We start from the raw sequence: 14,240 nt of genomic DNA, 5'->3' as shown, positions 1-14,240 counted from the left end.
AGCCACTTTCACTTTGAGCAATGGCATAATGCTGAGGGATTGAGAGAAGAGGGTTGAGGAGAGCCTCTGCGTAGAGGTGACCTTTGAGTTGGATTTTGAAGTATGGGAGGAATGTTTTTGTTTAAGTAAAGGGAGAGAGAAAAAAATACAAGCATGATCACAGGAGCTAGAAAACACCCGGAAAAGTCCAGAGCTTGGCATGGTGCCTGATGTGCTGGGGATTCTCAGCTGATACTTGCAGAGCTGTTGATTTAAGCTTGCATGGTGAGTCGGAGACATAGGAGAAAGTTAAAGGACTTTTGCAAGACATTTCTTCTCTGTTATTTTCTATTTTATTAGGTGCTTTTGCTCCTTATTTCTTTTTGCCTTTCTCTGCTGTGCAGTGATAACATGTGTACATGGCGAACTGCACAACGTGAGAACTGCCACCTTCAGGAAAACTTGCCACGAGTAGCCTTCTTTCTCTTTTTAAAAAATCATAAGAACATGAACTGGTTAAATTACTTTGCCGCCTCTAAATGTGGAATCTAGTTGAGCTCTGGAGGGGAAAAAAATTGATTGCCATAACAAGGTCTACTGCTAAACTGAACATATGTTGCTCGTAATGTCACTTTCTAAATCAATGGAATTATCATTATAGAACATGTCGACAAATTAGACATGTAAAGCGCCGGCCGTATGTGGGAGAGATGTAATTTGGCTCCATAAAAAGAAAATTAAACAATAAAATATCAATGACAGATGTAGTTAGCTAAAGGTTTTGAGGTTTAAATACCAATTTGTGGGGGAAAATTATGCAGACAAACTGAGGGTACCAGATAAAAATACGAGTCTTCACGAGAGAGGAAGTTTCAGTCTTTTGACCAGATGTTCTAAAACCTTAGCTGTGCCCTTTATTTAATGGATGAGTCTACAGACAAGTTACTAACTTTTCGAAATCCAAATAAAGTAGGTTAGTTAGTAGATGATAAAAGAAATAAAGCTAATCAAATATTTAATTCATGTCTCTGACTGTAGTCCATGGAATTCTCCAGGCCAGTATACCGGAGTGGGTAACCTTTCCCTTCTCCAGGGGATCTTCCTAACCCAGGGGTCAAACCCAGGTCTCCTGCATTGCAGGTGGATTATTCACCAGCTGAGCCACCAGGGAAGCCCAAGAATATTGGAGTGGGTAGCCTATCCATTCTCCAGCAGATCTTTCTGACCCAGAAATCGAACTGGGTCTCCTGCATTGCAGGTGGAGTCTTTACCAACTGAGCTATCAGGGAAGCCCGATTTGAAAGATATAATAGATTAGGTTAGAGTGGTCAAGCCACATTTGCGAACCTGGGCTTCTTCGTGGAATTTTCTTGTGTTTCTTTCCTTAGAAAGCAACATGACAAAAAACCCCACAGGTTGCAATGTGTTTCTAGTTGAGGTTAATTATTCCTAACAATAAAAGCATTATCGAACTACATAGAATCTTAAAGATAAGTATGAAAAATAATCAGCACTATTATTGATAATAAGCTTATTGTTATCACTAATGAAGTTGTGTATTACAGTAGTAATAATAGCAAAGTAAGTGAAAATTAATCATCTTTTGTCCTCCACAGAAGATTTTTCGTACATTGGCTATTCCTAGCAGGTTTCAGACTTTCAATGTCTATAGCTAGAAGAATAGATAGACCCAAACATTTCTCAGCACTGAAGCCCAGGACAGAGTAATAGCATATTAGCAATAGAAAACACCTGATGATGGTCTTTTCAAATCTTCAACAACCCCTATAGATTAAGATAGGAAACACGACATATACCAAGATTATAGAAATGTTAGAACATTTCAGCGTCTATGGAATTTACTAAGAGACTTCTCTAATCTTTTATAAATCTACTTTTTCCCTCACTGTGCCCTCAATCTTGGAAACCAAGAATTGGTTCATATCTTGTCTCCTAGCATTTAGCACAGTAACGGGAACATCAGTTCAGTTCAGTTCAGTTCAGTCGCTCAGTCGTGTCCGACTCTCCGCGACCCCATGAATCACAGCACGCCAGGCCTCCCTGTCCATCACCAACTCCTGGAGTTCACTCAAAATCATGTCCACAGAGTCGGTGATGCCATCCAGCCATCTCATTCTCTGTTGTCCCCTTCTCCTCCCGCCCCCAACCTTTCCCAGCATCAGAGTCTTTTCCAGTGAGTCAACTCGTCGCATGAGGTGGCCAAAGTATTGCAGTTTCATCTTTAGCATCAGTCCTTCCAATGAACACCCAGGATTGATCTCCTTTAGAATGGACTGGTTGGATCTCCTTGCAGTCCAAGGGACTCTCAAGAGTCTTCTCCAGCACCACAGTTCAAAAGCATCAATTCTTCGGCGATCAGCTTTCTTCACAGTCCAACTCTCACATAGTAGTAACTAAATAAACACATGTTAAAATGATGTTCAGATAGATAGAGGCAGAAATAAAAAGAAGAAAGGTTAAAATATTTCCCAAGTGAAAACCATTCATTCTGTCCAGAAAATAGTTCTGTCTCTGCATGTAGGATAGGAATGTTGTAATCTGTCCCTGTGTAGTTAAGTGGGGTCACATGAATGGTAATTCCAGCAATCAGTTGCAAGAGGAAGTGGCCATGGTTCCATCCAAGCTGGCCAGTCTGGTTGCCAGTGTGAGACTTTGTAGAGTGTCCTTTCAGTCTCTCAGTGCTTTTGCCAGCTTCTCCATCAGCCTGAATTATAATCCCAGGTTAATTACAATGAACAGAGCCCCAAACTAACGTATGGACATAATGTAAGAGTTAGAAATCACCTTTTGTGGTTCTAAGTCCCTGAGATGATGCTGGATGGTACAGTACGCAAAAATAAAGTGGCTGCTATTATCTCCCAGGAAACATTCCGTCTCCTATTTAAGTGCCATATGATATGCATGTGTGCATGCTAAATTGTTTCAGTTGTATACAACTCTTTGTGACCCTGTGGACTATAGCCTGCAAGGCTCCTCCGTCCTGGGATTCTCCAGGCGAGAATACCAGCGTGGGTTGCCATTTCATCCTGCAGGGGATCTTTCCAACTCAGGAATGAAACCCAGTCTCATGTCTCCTGCATTGGCAGGTGGGTTCTTTACCAGTAGCGCCATCTAGGAAGCCCACACCATATGGTATACATCTCCCCGATCATCTCAACCTCACTCCCAGCTTCCACCCCATTCCCAAAGGGGCCAGTTTGATTAAACTCTCAAGTATTGCAGTAGTCCATACCTGAAGATATTCCTCCAGTGGAAAAACTCTTTTCAGAGCAGGCTTATATACTAAGTTGACAAGGATGACTCTGTAGAACATTACACACACACACACACACACACACATCTCAGCAACTTCATTCACTGTCTTCTTAGTTAATATAGAAAAAGACTTGATAAAAATAGATAGATTACCATGATCATTCAAGTAGATATTTTCATGTCTAATGTTATTGAATGGATGGAATTCCCATGTCTAATGTTATTGAATGGATGGAATTCCCATGTCTAATGTTACTGAATGGATGGTTCCATTATATTGCACACAATATAATAGAAAAAAATGACAGTTTTATAAAGTAGGAAGAAATGAGGATCTAACATAAATGACATTCTCATCTGAAAGTTGTGGATCGAAAACTTCCCCAGCATCTGTTATGGAAATATGGAAACTTATATTTTTAAATGCAGTGTGAAATGTAAAATAAGAGATAAAATGTGGTGAGTCCATATTTGAAGATCCATGCTTGTCAAAATAACACTTTCAAAAACAAAATCATTTAGAAATGTTACCCCTCAGAATATTGCCACCAAAAATGCTACTTTCAATAATCTGTATGTTTGGTATGAAGTGAAGTGAAGTGAAGTTACTCAGTCGTGTCCGACTCTTTGCGACCCCATGGACTGTAGCCCACCAGGCTCCTCAATCCATGGGATTCTCCAGGCAAGAATATTGGAGTGGGTTGCCATTCATACAATATTCAACCCTACCAACTCATAACCCCAAGAGGAAAAGAAGCAGCAGCATACGAGTACGATAGGTAACCTCCAGACTGTGTGAAAGAAGACATATTTTGGCAGTCAGGTTGGGATTGGGAAGCCCAACCTCAAACTAGCCAAAGAGAGAAAGAAGTTGTGATGAGATCAATTAGTTGGCAATGAAAATTAAGAAAGAAGCATCCAGCAATAAGGAGTGTGATGTTGTAACTGAAAGTGGGGTTGGGCTACTCGCTGCCCTTTTGATTGCTGGCGACCATGGGGGCAGGGGTGGGGCAGAGGGCTGATGCCTGTCCAGAGGCCTACTCCCCCAACTGACAATCAGTGGGCAAGAGGTTTTATACTTGGAGGGCCACGTGTAGAGAAAAGCACAGACAACTCTGACAGTTATCTTGATATCTGTCATCAGTGATCTGATGTTCCATTTCTTGAGGCCAGTTCTTGGCATTGTGGGAGCTTATGTCAGCACTCCAGTCTGGTCATCACATAGCTAACTTCTCCACCTGGTGGGGGTTTCAGTATCTATAAGACAGCTCAGAGGCTATGGCTCAGAGTATTACCTATTGCCTTTGAAGAGGTCCTTGACTTTGCTTGATGACTTAACTATTATTATTTGGTCTCCATTGACTGTTTCCCTTGGTTTCTGCATTTTCTTGCTTCTCTGATTACACTTTTTCTTTGGCTAAAGTGTTTTCCATAGACAAAAGGCAGAGGACATGGCGGGGTGTAAAAACCATAGTGTCCTGCTCAGTTTCAATGTTGCATAGAGTAGTTGTCTCCTGGAAGTTAACTCTGGGACCATTTTCTTTATTTTAAAAAGTAGCAAGAGTTCCTGGACAGTCTAGTGGTTAGGATTCAGCACTTTCACTGCTGTGACTGGGGTTCTGTTTCTGGTAGGGGAATTGAAATCCTGCAAGCCGTACAGCACTGCTGAATTTTTCTTTTAAGTAGTATGGTAATACAACCTGCTAACAATTTACCAAGTGATGACAACCACACTCCTCAGTGAGAAGGAGAGGACCTAAAGGATGCTTCAGCACCTGCATCCTACTTGCCCACAAGTTCAGTCTATGCCTAGATTTATTGCACCTGTCAATTTCTATAAGAAATTTACTATTCTTATTTGGATTGCATGTAGCATGTCCATAATCACATCCATAATTTATATTTTTCTTCAAACTTTCCCTCCCTCTGCCTTTCAGTAGAGATAGATATTCCAACAACAGTCATCAGGGAGATAAATTTTAAGCATGAAAAGAGAGTATGCCCAGGAGAGGCAGCAGAAAGGGAACGGCCTGCAGAATCCGTAACACTTGAGACTTTATATTCATCCAGGATTGGCTGCAAAAAGGTTGGGGGCGGGAGGAGAAGGGGATGACAGAGAATGAGATGGCTGGATGGCATCACCGACTCTGTGGACATGAGTTTGAGTGAACTCCGGGAGTTGGTGATGGACAGGGAGGCCTGGCGTGCTGTGATTCATGGGGTCGCGGAGAGTCGGACACGACTGAGCAACTGAACTGAACTGAAAACTTAAATTTGGTAGACCTTTATAAGAATGATACAAAATTACAAAAACAAAGGCCACTTAAAAGAAAGTCTCTTTTGAATATGAGAAATCATAGGAAATAACAAATTTTACAAAACAGAAAAATAACATATGTATATTTATTAATAGCTATGAAAAAGCAGGCTTAAAACTCAAAGTTAAAACTAAGATGATGTCATCCAGTCCCATCACTTCATGGCAAGTAGAAGGGGAAAAAGTGGAAGCAGTGACAGATTTTATTTTCTTGGGCTCCAAAATCACTGCAGATCATGACTGTAGCCATGAAATTATTTAGAAGACCTTGCTCCTTAGAAGGAAAGCTATGACAAACCTAGACAGCATATTAAAAAGCAGAGACATCACACTTTGCTGACAAAGGTCCACATAGTCAAAGCTATGGTTTTTCCAGTAGTCATGTATGGATGTGAGAGTTGGATCATAAAGAAGGCTGAGCACAGAATAATCGATGCTTTTGAATTCTGGTGCTGGAGAAGACTCGAGAGTCCTTTGGACTGCAAGGAGATCAAACCAGTCATTCCTAAAGGAAATCAACCCTGAATTTTCACCGGAAGAGCTGATGCTGAAGCTGAAGCTTCAATACTTTGGCCAACTGATGAGAAGAGCTGACTCACTGGAAAACACCCTGATGCTAGGAAAGATTGAAGGCAAAAGGAGTAGGGGGCCGCAGAGGATGAGATGGTTAGATAGCATTAATGACTCAGTGCACATGAATGAGTCAACTCCAGGAGACAGTGAAGGACAGGGGAGCCTGGCGTGCTGCAGTCCATGGATTGCAAAGAGTTGGACACAACTTAGTGACTGGAAAACCACCACCACAAAAATACCTCAGTATTACTCCTTCTCCAATATGCATTTTCGTTACACGGTCTTTGATCGCCTTTTGATATGATAAATATATATATTTTTTTTAATGAAGCAAGTGGAAAAGTGACTCCATCTTCCAGAATGACTGACCAGAAGCTGGGGGTGATTGTTACTATTGCCATGAGAGCTTCTAACTTTGTAACTTGTCTTTGGTAGTAGCATATACACATTTAGGATTGGAGTTAACTTTGGGAGAAGCTCTTTCTTTCCTATAAGAACTGTGAGATTTGGAAGAATTTTTTGTAGGAGAGCTTCACAACTGTACATTTCACATTTTGTTTTCTATTCATTTCACACACACTTCAGTGCAGGATGCTATTAGGGCGTATTTATGTCACCATTGGATCTCCACCTCAACAATATCACGTTACAGTGCTAAGTAGGTTGGCCAGGTGGGCACAGGAGCAGCCCTGGCAGCCATGCCTAATCTAGAAATTCTGGCAAACTTTTAAATGATCACAGAACCAACCTTCCACATAAATATATGAATCACAACATAATGTCCCCTTAGCTAGACCCCCAAAATACAATGGAATACCACTAACAGGAGGGGAGCTATCGCAGATGAGAAGGCAATATGAATGGGGAAAGGCATCTGTCTTAATCCACTGGAATCATAACATCTCACTTTTAAATGTTTTTACAAACCTAGGACACTTTATAATAGGGTGATCAAGCATCCCAGCTTGCCCAGGACAGCCCCAGGTTTAACACTGAAAGCCCAGCCTCCCCAACAACCCATTAGTCTCCAGCAACCAGAACACTCAGTCACTCTATCTTATAGATACATTTCTGGGGCACTTCCTAGGGCCTTGCAGGGGCCAGGTGAGGGAGCGGCCGTGGAACTCATCCTTGTGGTCCACCAGCCTCGTGGTCAATCTCTCTCGAGCTGCAGACTTTATCCTGAGAGTTATTACCTTGTGACACTGGGCCATATTCATTATCTTCTGAGTTTCTTTCTCTTCTAACAGTTGTAAAATATGGTTGCTTGAGATGATTGCATGAAATTATAAGCATCCTGTGCAAAGTAGGAAATTGGCCCTTGGAAGTTATTGTTATAGGCTATTATTAACTGCAGAAACCAAGTGATTTCCATGGTTATTTGTCTTCCATATTTTAACATAAAATCAGTGATAAAAAATTAAAAGTTAAATTCTGAATTTATTTAAGCCAACTTTATAGAATCCCATCCCTATCATGTTTTATGAACTATTTCTATGCAGCCATATGTTGTGAAAAAAAGTCACAATTAATTTTTTATGAATTTAGCATCTCAGAGAGAACAGCAGTGATACACTTTATACCAAAAACAACTTTGTAGCCCAAACCGTTGGAATTAATAGTTTGAAACAAGACCTCACAAGAAACAAAAAGAATTATTTACAAGAAAACTAGAGTTGAAGAAGAGTAATATCTATTTCATTCTACACTATCAACATACTCCCTCGATAATTTCAGGGTTTAATCACCATAGCATCCGAGAAGTCATTTCTTATTTTTAACTAAACTTTATTCTACTGTAACATGGGCCCATTTGTCTTATTGCATCCCTACGGTGATAAAAAACAAATGGTCAACATTTTCCTCAGAATATTTCTCATCTTTGTGGATGATCATTGTCACTTAGCCTTTCCTAGTCAAAATTAAACAACATTGTGTCTTTATAGCCTTTAAGAGAGAAGCAGTGTGTCAGCCACAGGATAGTTTGTATAGAAAATAAAGTGAAAGTCACTCAGTTGTGTCCGACTCTTTGTGACCCCATCAACTATACAGTTTATGGAATTCTCCAGGCCAGAATACTGGAGTGAGTAGCCTATCCCTTCTCCAGCAGATCTTCCCAACCCAGGGATAGAACCCAGGTCTCCCGCATTGCAGGTGGATTCTTTACCAGCTGAGCTATCAGGGAAACAGGATGACTTACTTGACAATTTATCTTTTCTGTGCCTAAAATTCAGCAGTACTCAGTATAAACTCAACTAATGGGCAAAAAACACCTGCTAAATGAGTAAGCCAATAGCTCGATGTGTGAATTGAGAGGTTACCAATGTCAATGGACTTGATCATTCTCTTCTTTAAAATAAGGAAATTAGATTGCCTTGAGCACTTAGTCAGCCCTGAAATTCTGCCATCTTAGAATCTACTGTTTTATTCTTCATCCTGGATTCTTTCTGAGTAACCAGAACAGGATACAAAACCCCGAGAAAGGATCTAGCCCAACATACTGGCAAGACTTTATCCTTGCCTCTTTGGCTGTTTTCCTGTGAATGTTCATCAAACCCGCTTGCTTTTGAAATAAACATGTTGGGAAGGTAGTCCATGCTCTAGTCCAAAGTTTTTTGCTGCTAAGATCATTTATACTCATTTTTTTACCCGTCTCCTAACTGTTTTTGCATGCCTTGTTACAGAGATGTATTAAGCACATCAAATTTGAGTTCCTGTAGATCAATACCTGATAAAATACTCCGGTTACAAATAATACAACTGAAGAGAAATATATTGAGGGTTTTGTTTGTTTGCATGCTTGTTTTAGTTCATGAAGCCATACTTATATGGTGAGATGATTGAGTTGGGAGGGGGTGGAAAAAAAGAAGAAAAAAAAAACTTCTGATCCAGTCTTGTCACCACTCTTAGTACCCAAAAGATGCTGACCGTCAATTTTGCAGGATTCAGTTAGTAAGATGATTTAATCATTTTTAAAACAGGAGACCACCAAGACCAATCTGTTCAGTGGTTTCATGTGAATTTTGAGCATGAGGATGTGGTACCCTGGTATACCAGTTTAAAATACTCTAAGAACTGAAAGAATCACTGTGCCTTCCAAATGGCACAGCTTAATCCCACAGAGAAAATGACTCAAGTGGGATGAGAGGCCCCTATCTGTGTAATTATAAATTATAAATAAGTAATTAAAGATTAATTCTAAATCTCTTTAGGCCCTAAGATGGATGGGCCATCTGGTTCTTCCTGAGATGCTTAAAGAGCATTGATGCTCATATGTCCCAATCAATGGCAAGACCTTTTAGAGAGAAAAAAATGCAAGCAGTCTCAGTGTTTTGTTCTTGAATTTATTTATTTATTGGTCTCATCTAACTCTTCCCTAAACATGTAAAATTTTTCTGGTGGGTCTGTTTAGTAGCTCATATACTGTTCCTAGGGATTCCCTGGTGGTTCAGATGGTAAAGAGTCTGCCTGAAATGCAGGAGACCTGGGTTCAAATCCTGGGTCAGGAAGATCCCCTGGAGAAGGAAACGGCAACCCACTCCAGTATTCTTGTCTGGAAATCCCATGAATGGAGGAGCCTGGTGGGCTAAAGTTCATAGGGTCACGATGAGTCAGACACGGCTCAGTGACTTCACTTTCACTTTTATTTTTCATACTGTTCCTATAATTCTCATTAATCCTCATTTTTTGAAAAGCTATAAAGATTTAGGAGATTCTGCGACTTTATATCAGTCCTTTATCATCCCAAGTGGTATAACCATCTTTGTATGATGAATTACTAAGTCACACCAAAAGACAGATCAAGATTGCTGGGAGAAATATCAATAACCTCAGATATGCAGATGACACCGCCCTTATGGTAGAAAGCAAAGAACTAAAGAGCCTCCTGATGAAAGTGAAAGAGGAGAGTAAAAAAGCTTGCTTAAAACTCAACATTCAAAAAACAAAGATCATGGCATCTGGCCCCATCACTTCATGACAAATAGATGGGGAAACAGTGAAAACAGTGAGAGATTTTATTTTGGGGGGCTCCAAAATCACTGCAGATGGTGACTTCAGCCATGAAATTAAAAGACGTTTGCTCCTTGGAAGAAAAGCTATGACCAACTTAGACAGCATATTAAAAAGCAGAGATGTTACTTTGCCAACAAAGTTCTATCTAGTCAAAGTTGTGGTTTTTCTAGTAGTCACATAAGGATGTGAGAGTTAGACTATAAAGAAAGCTGAGCGCCAAAGAATTGATGCTTTTGAACTGTGGTGCTGGAGAAGACTCTTGAGAGTCCCTTGGACTGCAAGGAGCTCAAACCAGTCCATCCCAAAGGAGATCAGTCCTGAATATTCCTTGGAAGGACTGATGCTGAAGCTGAAACTCCAATATTTTGTCCACCTGATGTGAAGAATTGACTCACTGGAAAAGACCCTGATTCTGAGAAAGATTGAGGGAGGGAGGAGAAGGGGACGACAGAGGGTCAGTGGGTTGGAGAGCATCACCGACACTATGGACATGAGTTTGAGTGAGCTCCGGGAGTTGGTGATGGACAGGGGAGCCTGGCGTGCTGCTGTCCATGGGGTCACGGAGAGCTGGACACCACTGAACAGCTGAGCTGAACAAGTCCCTCCCAAAGAGCCATCTCTGAACAGCTGTCTCTCTGATGTTTCCTCTTTCCCTCCTTAACCTGGGTAATGTATTTGCTGCCAGTATTCAAAACCGGCAGAAAACTGGCAGCTGTCAGGGAGTCATCACTTTGACCTCTCCATTGCCTTCACAATGCAGCACATTGTGTACAGCAGGCAAGGCCACGTTCATTAGCAGAGTCGTGCAGAAAGCCATCAGCAGCGGGGCGGTTCTTCCCATTCTCTGCCCTCTCCATTCTGCCACCCGGCACCCACCCCAACCCCCAATGAATCATCTGGCATTCCCTCTTCTCATTCTAGTTCCAAATTCTGCATTTCCTCACCTGATGGCAAGTTAGACTGGCATAAAAAAGGATGACAGGCCATCTGTCATGTCACCTTTTTATGCAGAAGACCTTGAGTTAAGGTCAAAAGAGACACTGTCAGCCATAATCTCATGGACCATTTTGAGAACTCAAACATGGTTCCCATCACATGAAACTGATCAGCCTATCCCCTGTGAACCAGCTTCAGGGCCTCCATGACACCAGGAATAATAGGTGAATTCTGCACACCCTGCCCAGCTGGTCCTCTGCTCACCATTCCAACATCATCTTGGACCACACTCCCTCACCTTGGCAACGCGCAAGTAGTACACGGGAACAGCACACTCTCACTGTTATAGGCTGGTGGCACTAGGAGCTGCCACAGATATTCTGGAGATCTGTTTTGTACTATATGCCAAAAGACTTGCTGTACATATTCTTTGACCCAGCAATTTCACTTCTTGCTTTTAACCCGAAAGAAATAGGACACATGAAGAGATCAATATACTAGTTTATAATGCATTGCAAAGTTCTTTGTAGAAGTTAAAACTTGAAAACCCTCTTTATATCAACCAAAAAAGAAGCTGATTAAATGTACAGAAATTCATTCATAATTCTCAACCCATTAAAATTTGACTGTCTCCTTAATTATGGGATATGCATTGTAATTGCCTTCTGAAGAGTATAGTATGGGAAAATTGCTAGAAGAATCACTTTTACAGTGGAGAAGCCTGATAACACTTAGCCAGGTCATTAATATTGATATCAGCATGTTGATTTAATCATTCTGGTGGTGGTGATGGTGGTAGTACATAGACACACACACACACACACACAGCTCCTTTTGTATTTCTCTGGGGCAAGTCTGGAGTCAGCTATGTCTCCAAGGAACCCTGTTCCCTTTTGTTGGAAAATGATGTTTAGAAACAAAATCTAGACCCAAGGTATGCTATTAATACTGGAAAACCATTGCTTCTAGGACCTCTAACCAGAGTGACCTAGGAAATATATGTATGTGCATGAACCCACACATAAACACAAACACCTACATTTCTACATCCATCTGCCTAGATGATATATAGACAGATGATTGATAAATTCCAATCCACCACCATAGATTCAGTGTGTCTTCCTTGTTTATAATTTTTCTCTAATATCGAAAAACCTAGTTCTCATTATCTGTATTGCTTGTGCTTATTTATTCAATCCTAATAAACACATAAAACAGTTTCAGAATTGCTAACCCATAAAAACTGAATTAAACTCTAATCATATATATATAGTTATTTTATGAAGCTTTTCTTTGACTCTTTCCCCATGTTTCTATTATGTTTTTGATCCTTTGTCTCTATGTTTTTAAGGGTTCCTTACGTATTAAGGATATTCGACCTTTGTCTGTGATATATGTTGAAATATCATTTCCCAGTTTATCAGTTGTGTTTTGATGTCATTTATGAGATATTTGTGCCATGTGAAATATTTTAATTATGTCATCAAATTTATCAATCTTTCATTACCTCTGGATTTTAAGACATAGTTAAAAAGCCTTTTCCTATCCAAATTTAAAGAGAAATTCTCTCATATTTTATTCCAATGCTTGTATGGTTTCATTCTTAGATGTATAACTCAATCAAGTTAAGGTTTATTCCCATGTATGGTCACACACTTCTTTCTCCATCATCTCTTTACAAGAACATTTTCATTTGAGTGAAATTACTTTGGAAGAAATCAGGTTAACAGAAAGGTGTAGCACTAAGTTAGCTGTGTAGAAAGAGCAAAGCTTTAACTTGAAATGGCTGGAGGCAAAGTCAGTGCTTGTGATGACTTCCAGGATGGCTTGGCCTCTACCTGCCTCACTACTTCAGCTCTCCATGGCCAGGACAATCTTCTCCACAGAAGCTAGGCTCTTGTATCAACTCTTCCCTGGGAATGTACATAAAGGCAAGATCCATGATCTCTATTAGCAACAATTGAGAATGGCAGCTTCTTCTGGCAAAGGATCGATTAAGATTGTATTCCTTGAAGTTGGAATCTTAGCTTCAGGGTGAAGCATTCTAAGTTACATAATAGGCATTTCCACCTTTGCTCTCAAGGTATCCATTGCTATGTTCGACTTAAATACTTTTTTGTGCCCAAGACTGTTAACCATTTCTGGGTAAATGGTGAAGACAATGATCTTGCCTCCCAGAAAGTTTACCTTCCACTGTAGAATATATGTCCACAGTTCACAGATTCTTCTGATTCCAAATACTGTTGATAGCCTTAACCCAAAAAACTCCCTCCAAACTTGGAAAGTTTCTAAGGATACCCTGTGATTTAGGGTGCTAGAAGTCTCCATTAAATGAGAGATGATCTTTAGAGGCAATGTAAGCTTCTTTGGACTGGAAGAAACGGGAGCATTTCTGATGAAAACCAAAAAATGGCAAGTTACGGGTACCCACGACAATATAGTTTTTCCACAAAGCATTTCATTCTATGCAGCCAGCTCAAGGACTGCCCTTTGAGAACATAAGAACAGCTCTAATATCTAAATGGCGACAGAGTTGGGCCATTATCACCCCTGACGAGAAGACACTATCTGCCCAAACTCACATTTGAGGATTCCCTCTGTCCGCCTGCAATGCGGAAGAACTGGGTTTGATCCCTGCACTGGGAAGATGCCCTGGAGAAGGGAGAGGCCACCCACTCCAGTATTCTGGCCTGGAGAAGCCCATGGACCGTATAGTCCATGGGGTCGCAGAGTCAGACACGGCTGACTTTCACTCTCTGACAGGCCACTTACACGTGCAGTGCACTTTCTTGATTGGAGAGCACTGCCGCTCCATTTTGTCTGTTTCCCTCTGCACTTAACGCCTGAGCAGCACCTCTGTCTTAGTGATAGTTCGTGCCTATCGCTTACTCCTCACCTACAGTCATAATCCTCTTTGCGACATCTTAACCCATATGGTTGCTATGGAAACGACTAGAGTGTCACACACAAAAGGATTGTTACCTTTGGTTTGGTGCCATCCAGATCGTATAAACTCTTAAAAGACATTATTTGAGGCAAATGTTTCAATGTGAAATTAGAAAATAGATCTCTGGAAACATAAACATAGTGATGCAAGTGGAGTGACTCCAGTTAAGCAACTTTGGTCATCTCTAGTAATTCCAGA

Source organism: Moschus berezovskii, chromosome 15 (genome assembly GCF_049115385.1).
Source record: "Moschus berezovskii isolate FMDL1 chromosome 15, NW_MosBer_1.0, whole genome shotgun sequence".
NCBI lineage: Eukaryota > Metazoa > Chordata > Mammalia > Artiodactyla > Moschidae > Moschus > Moschus berezovskii.
Note: the sequence above shows the minus strand (reverse complement) of the source record.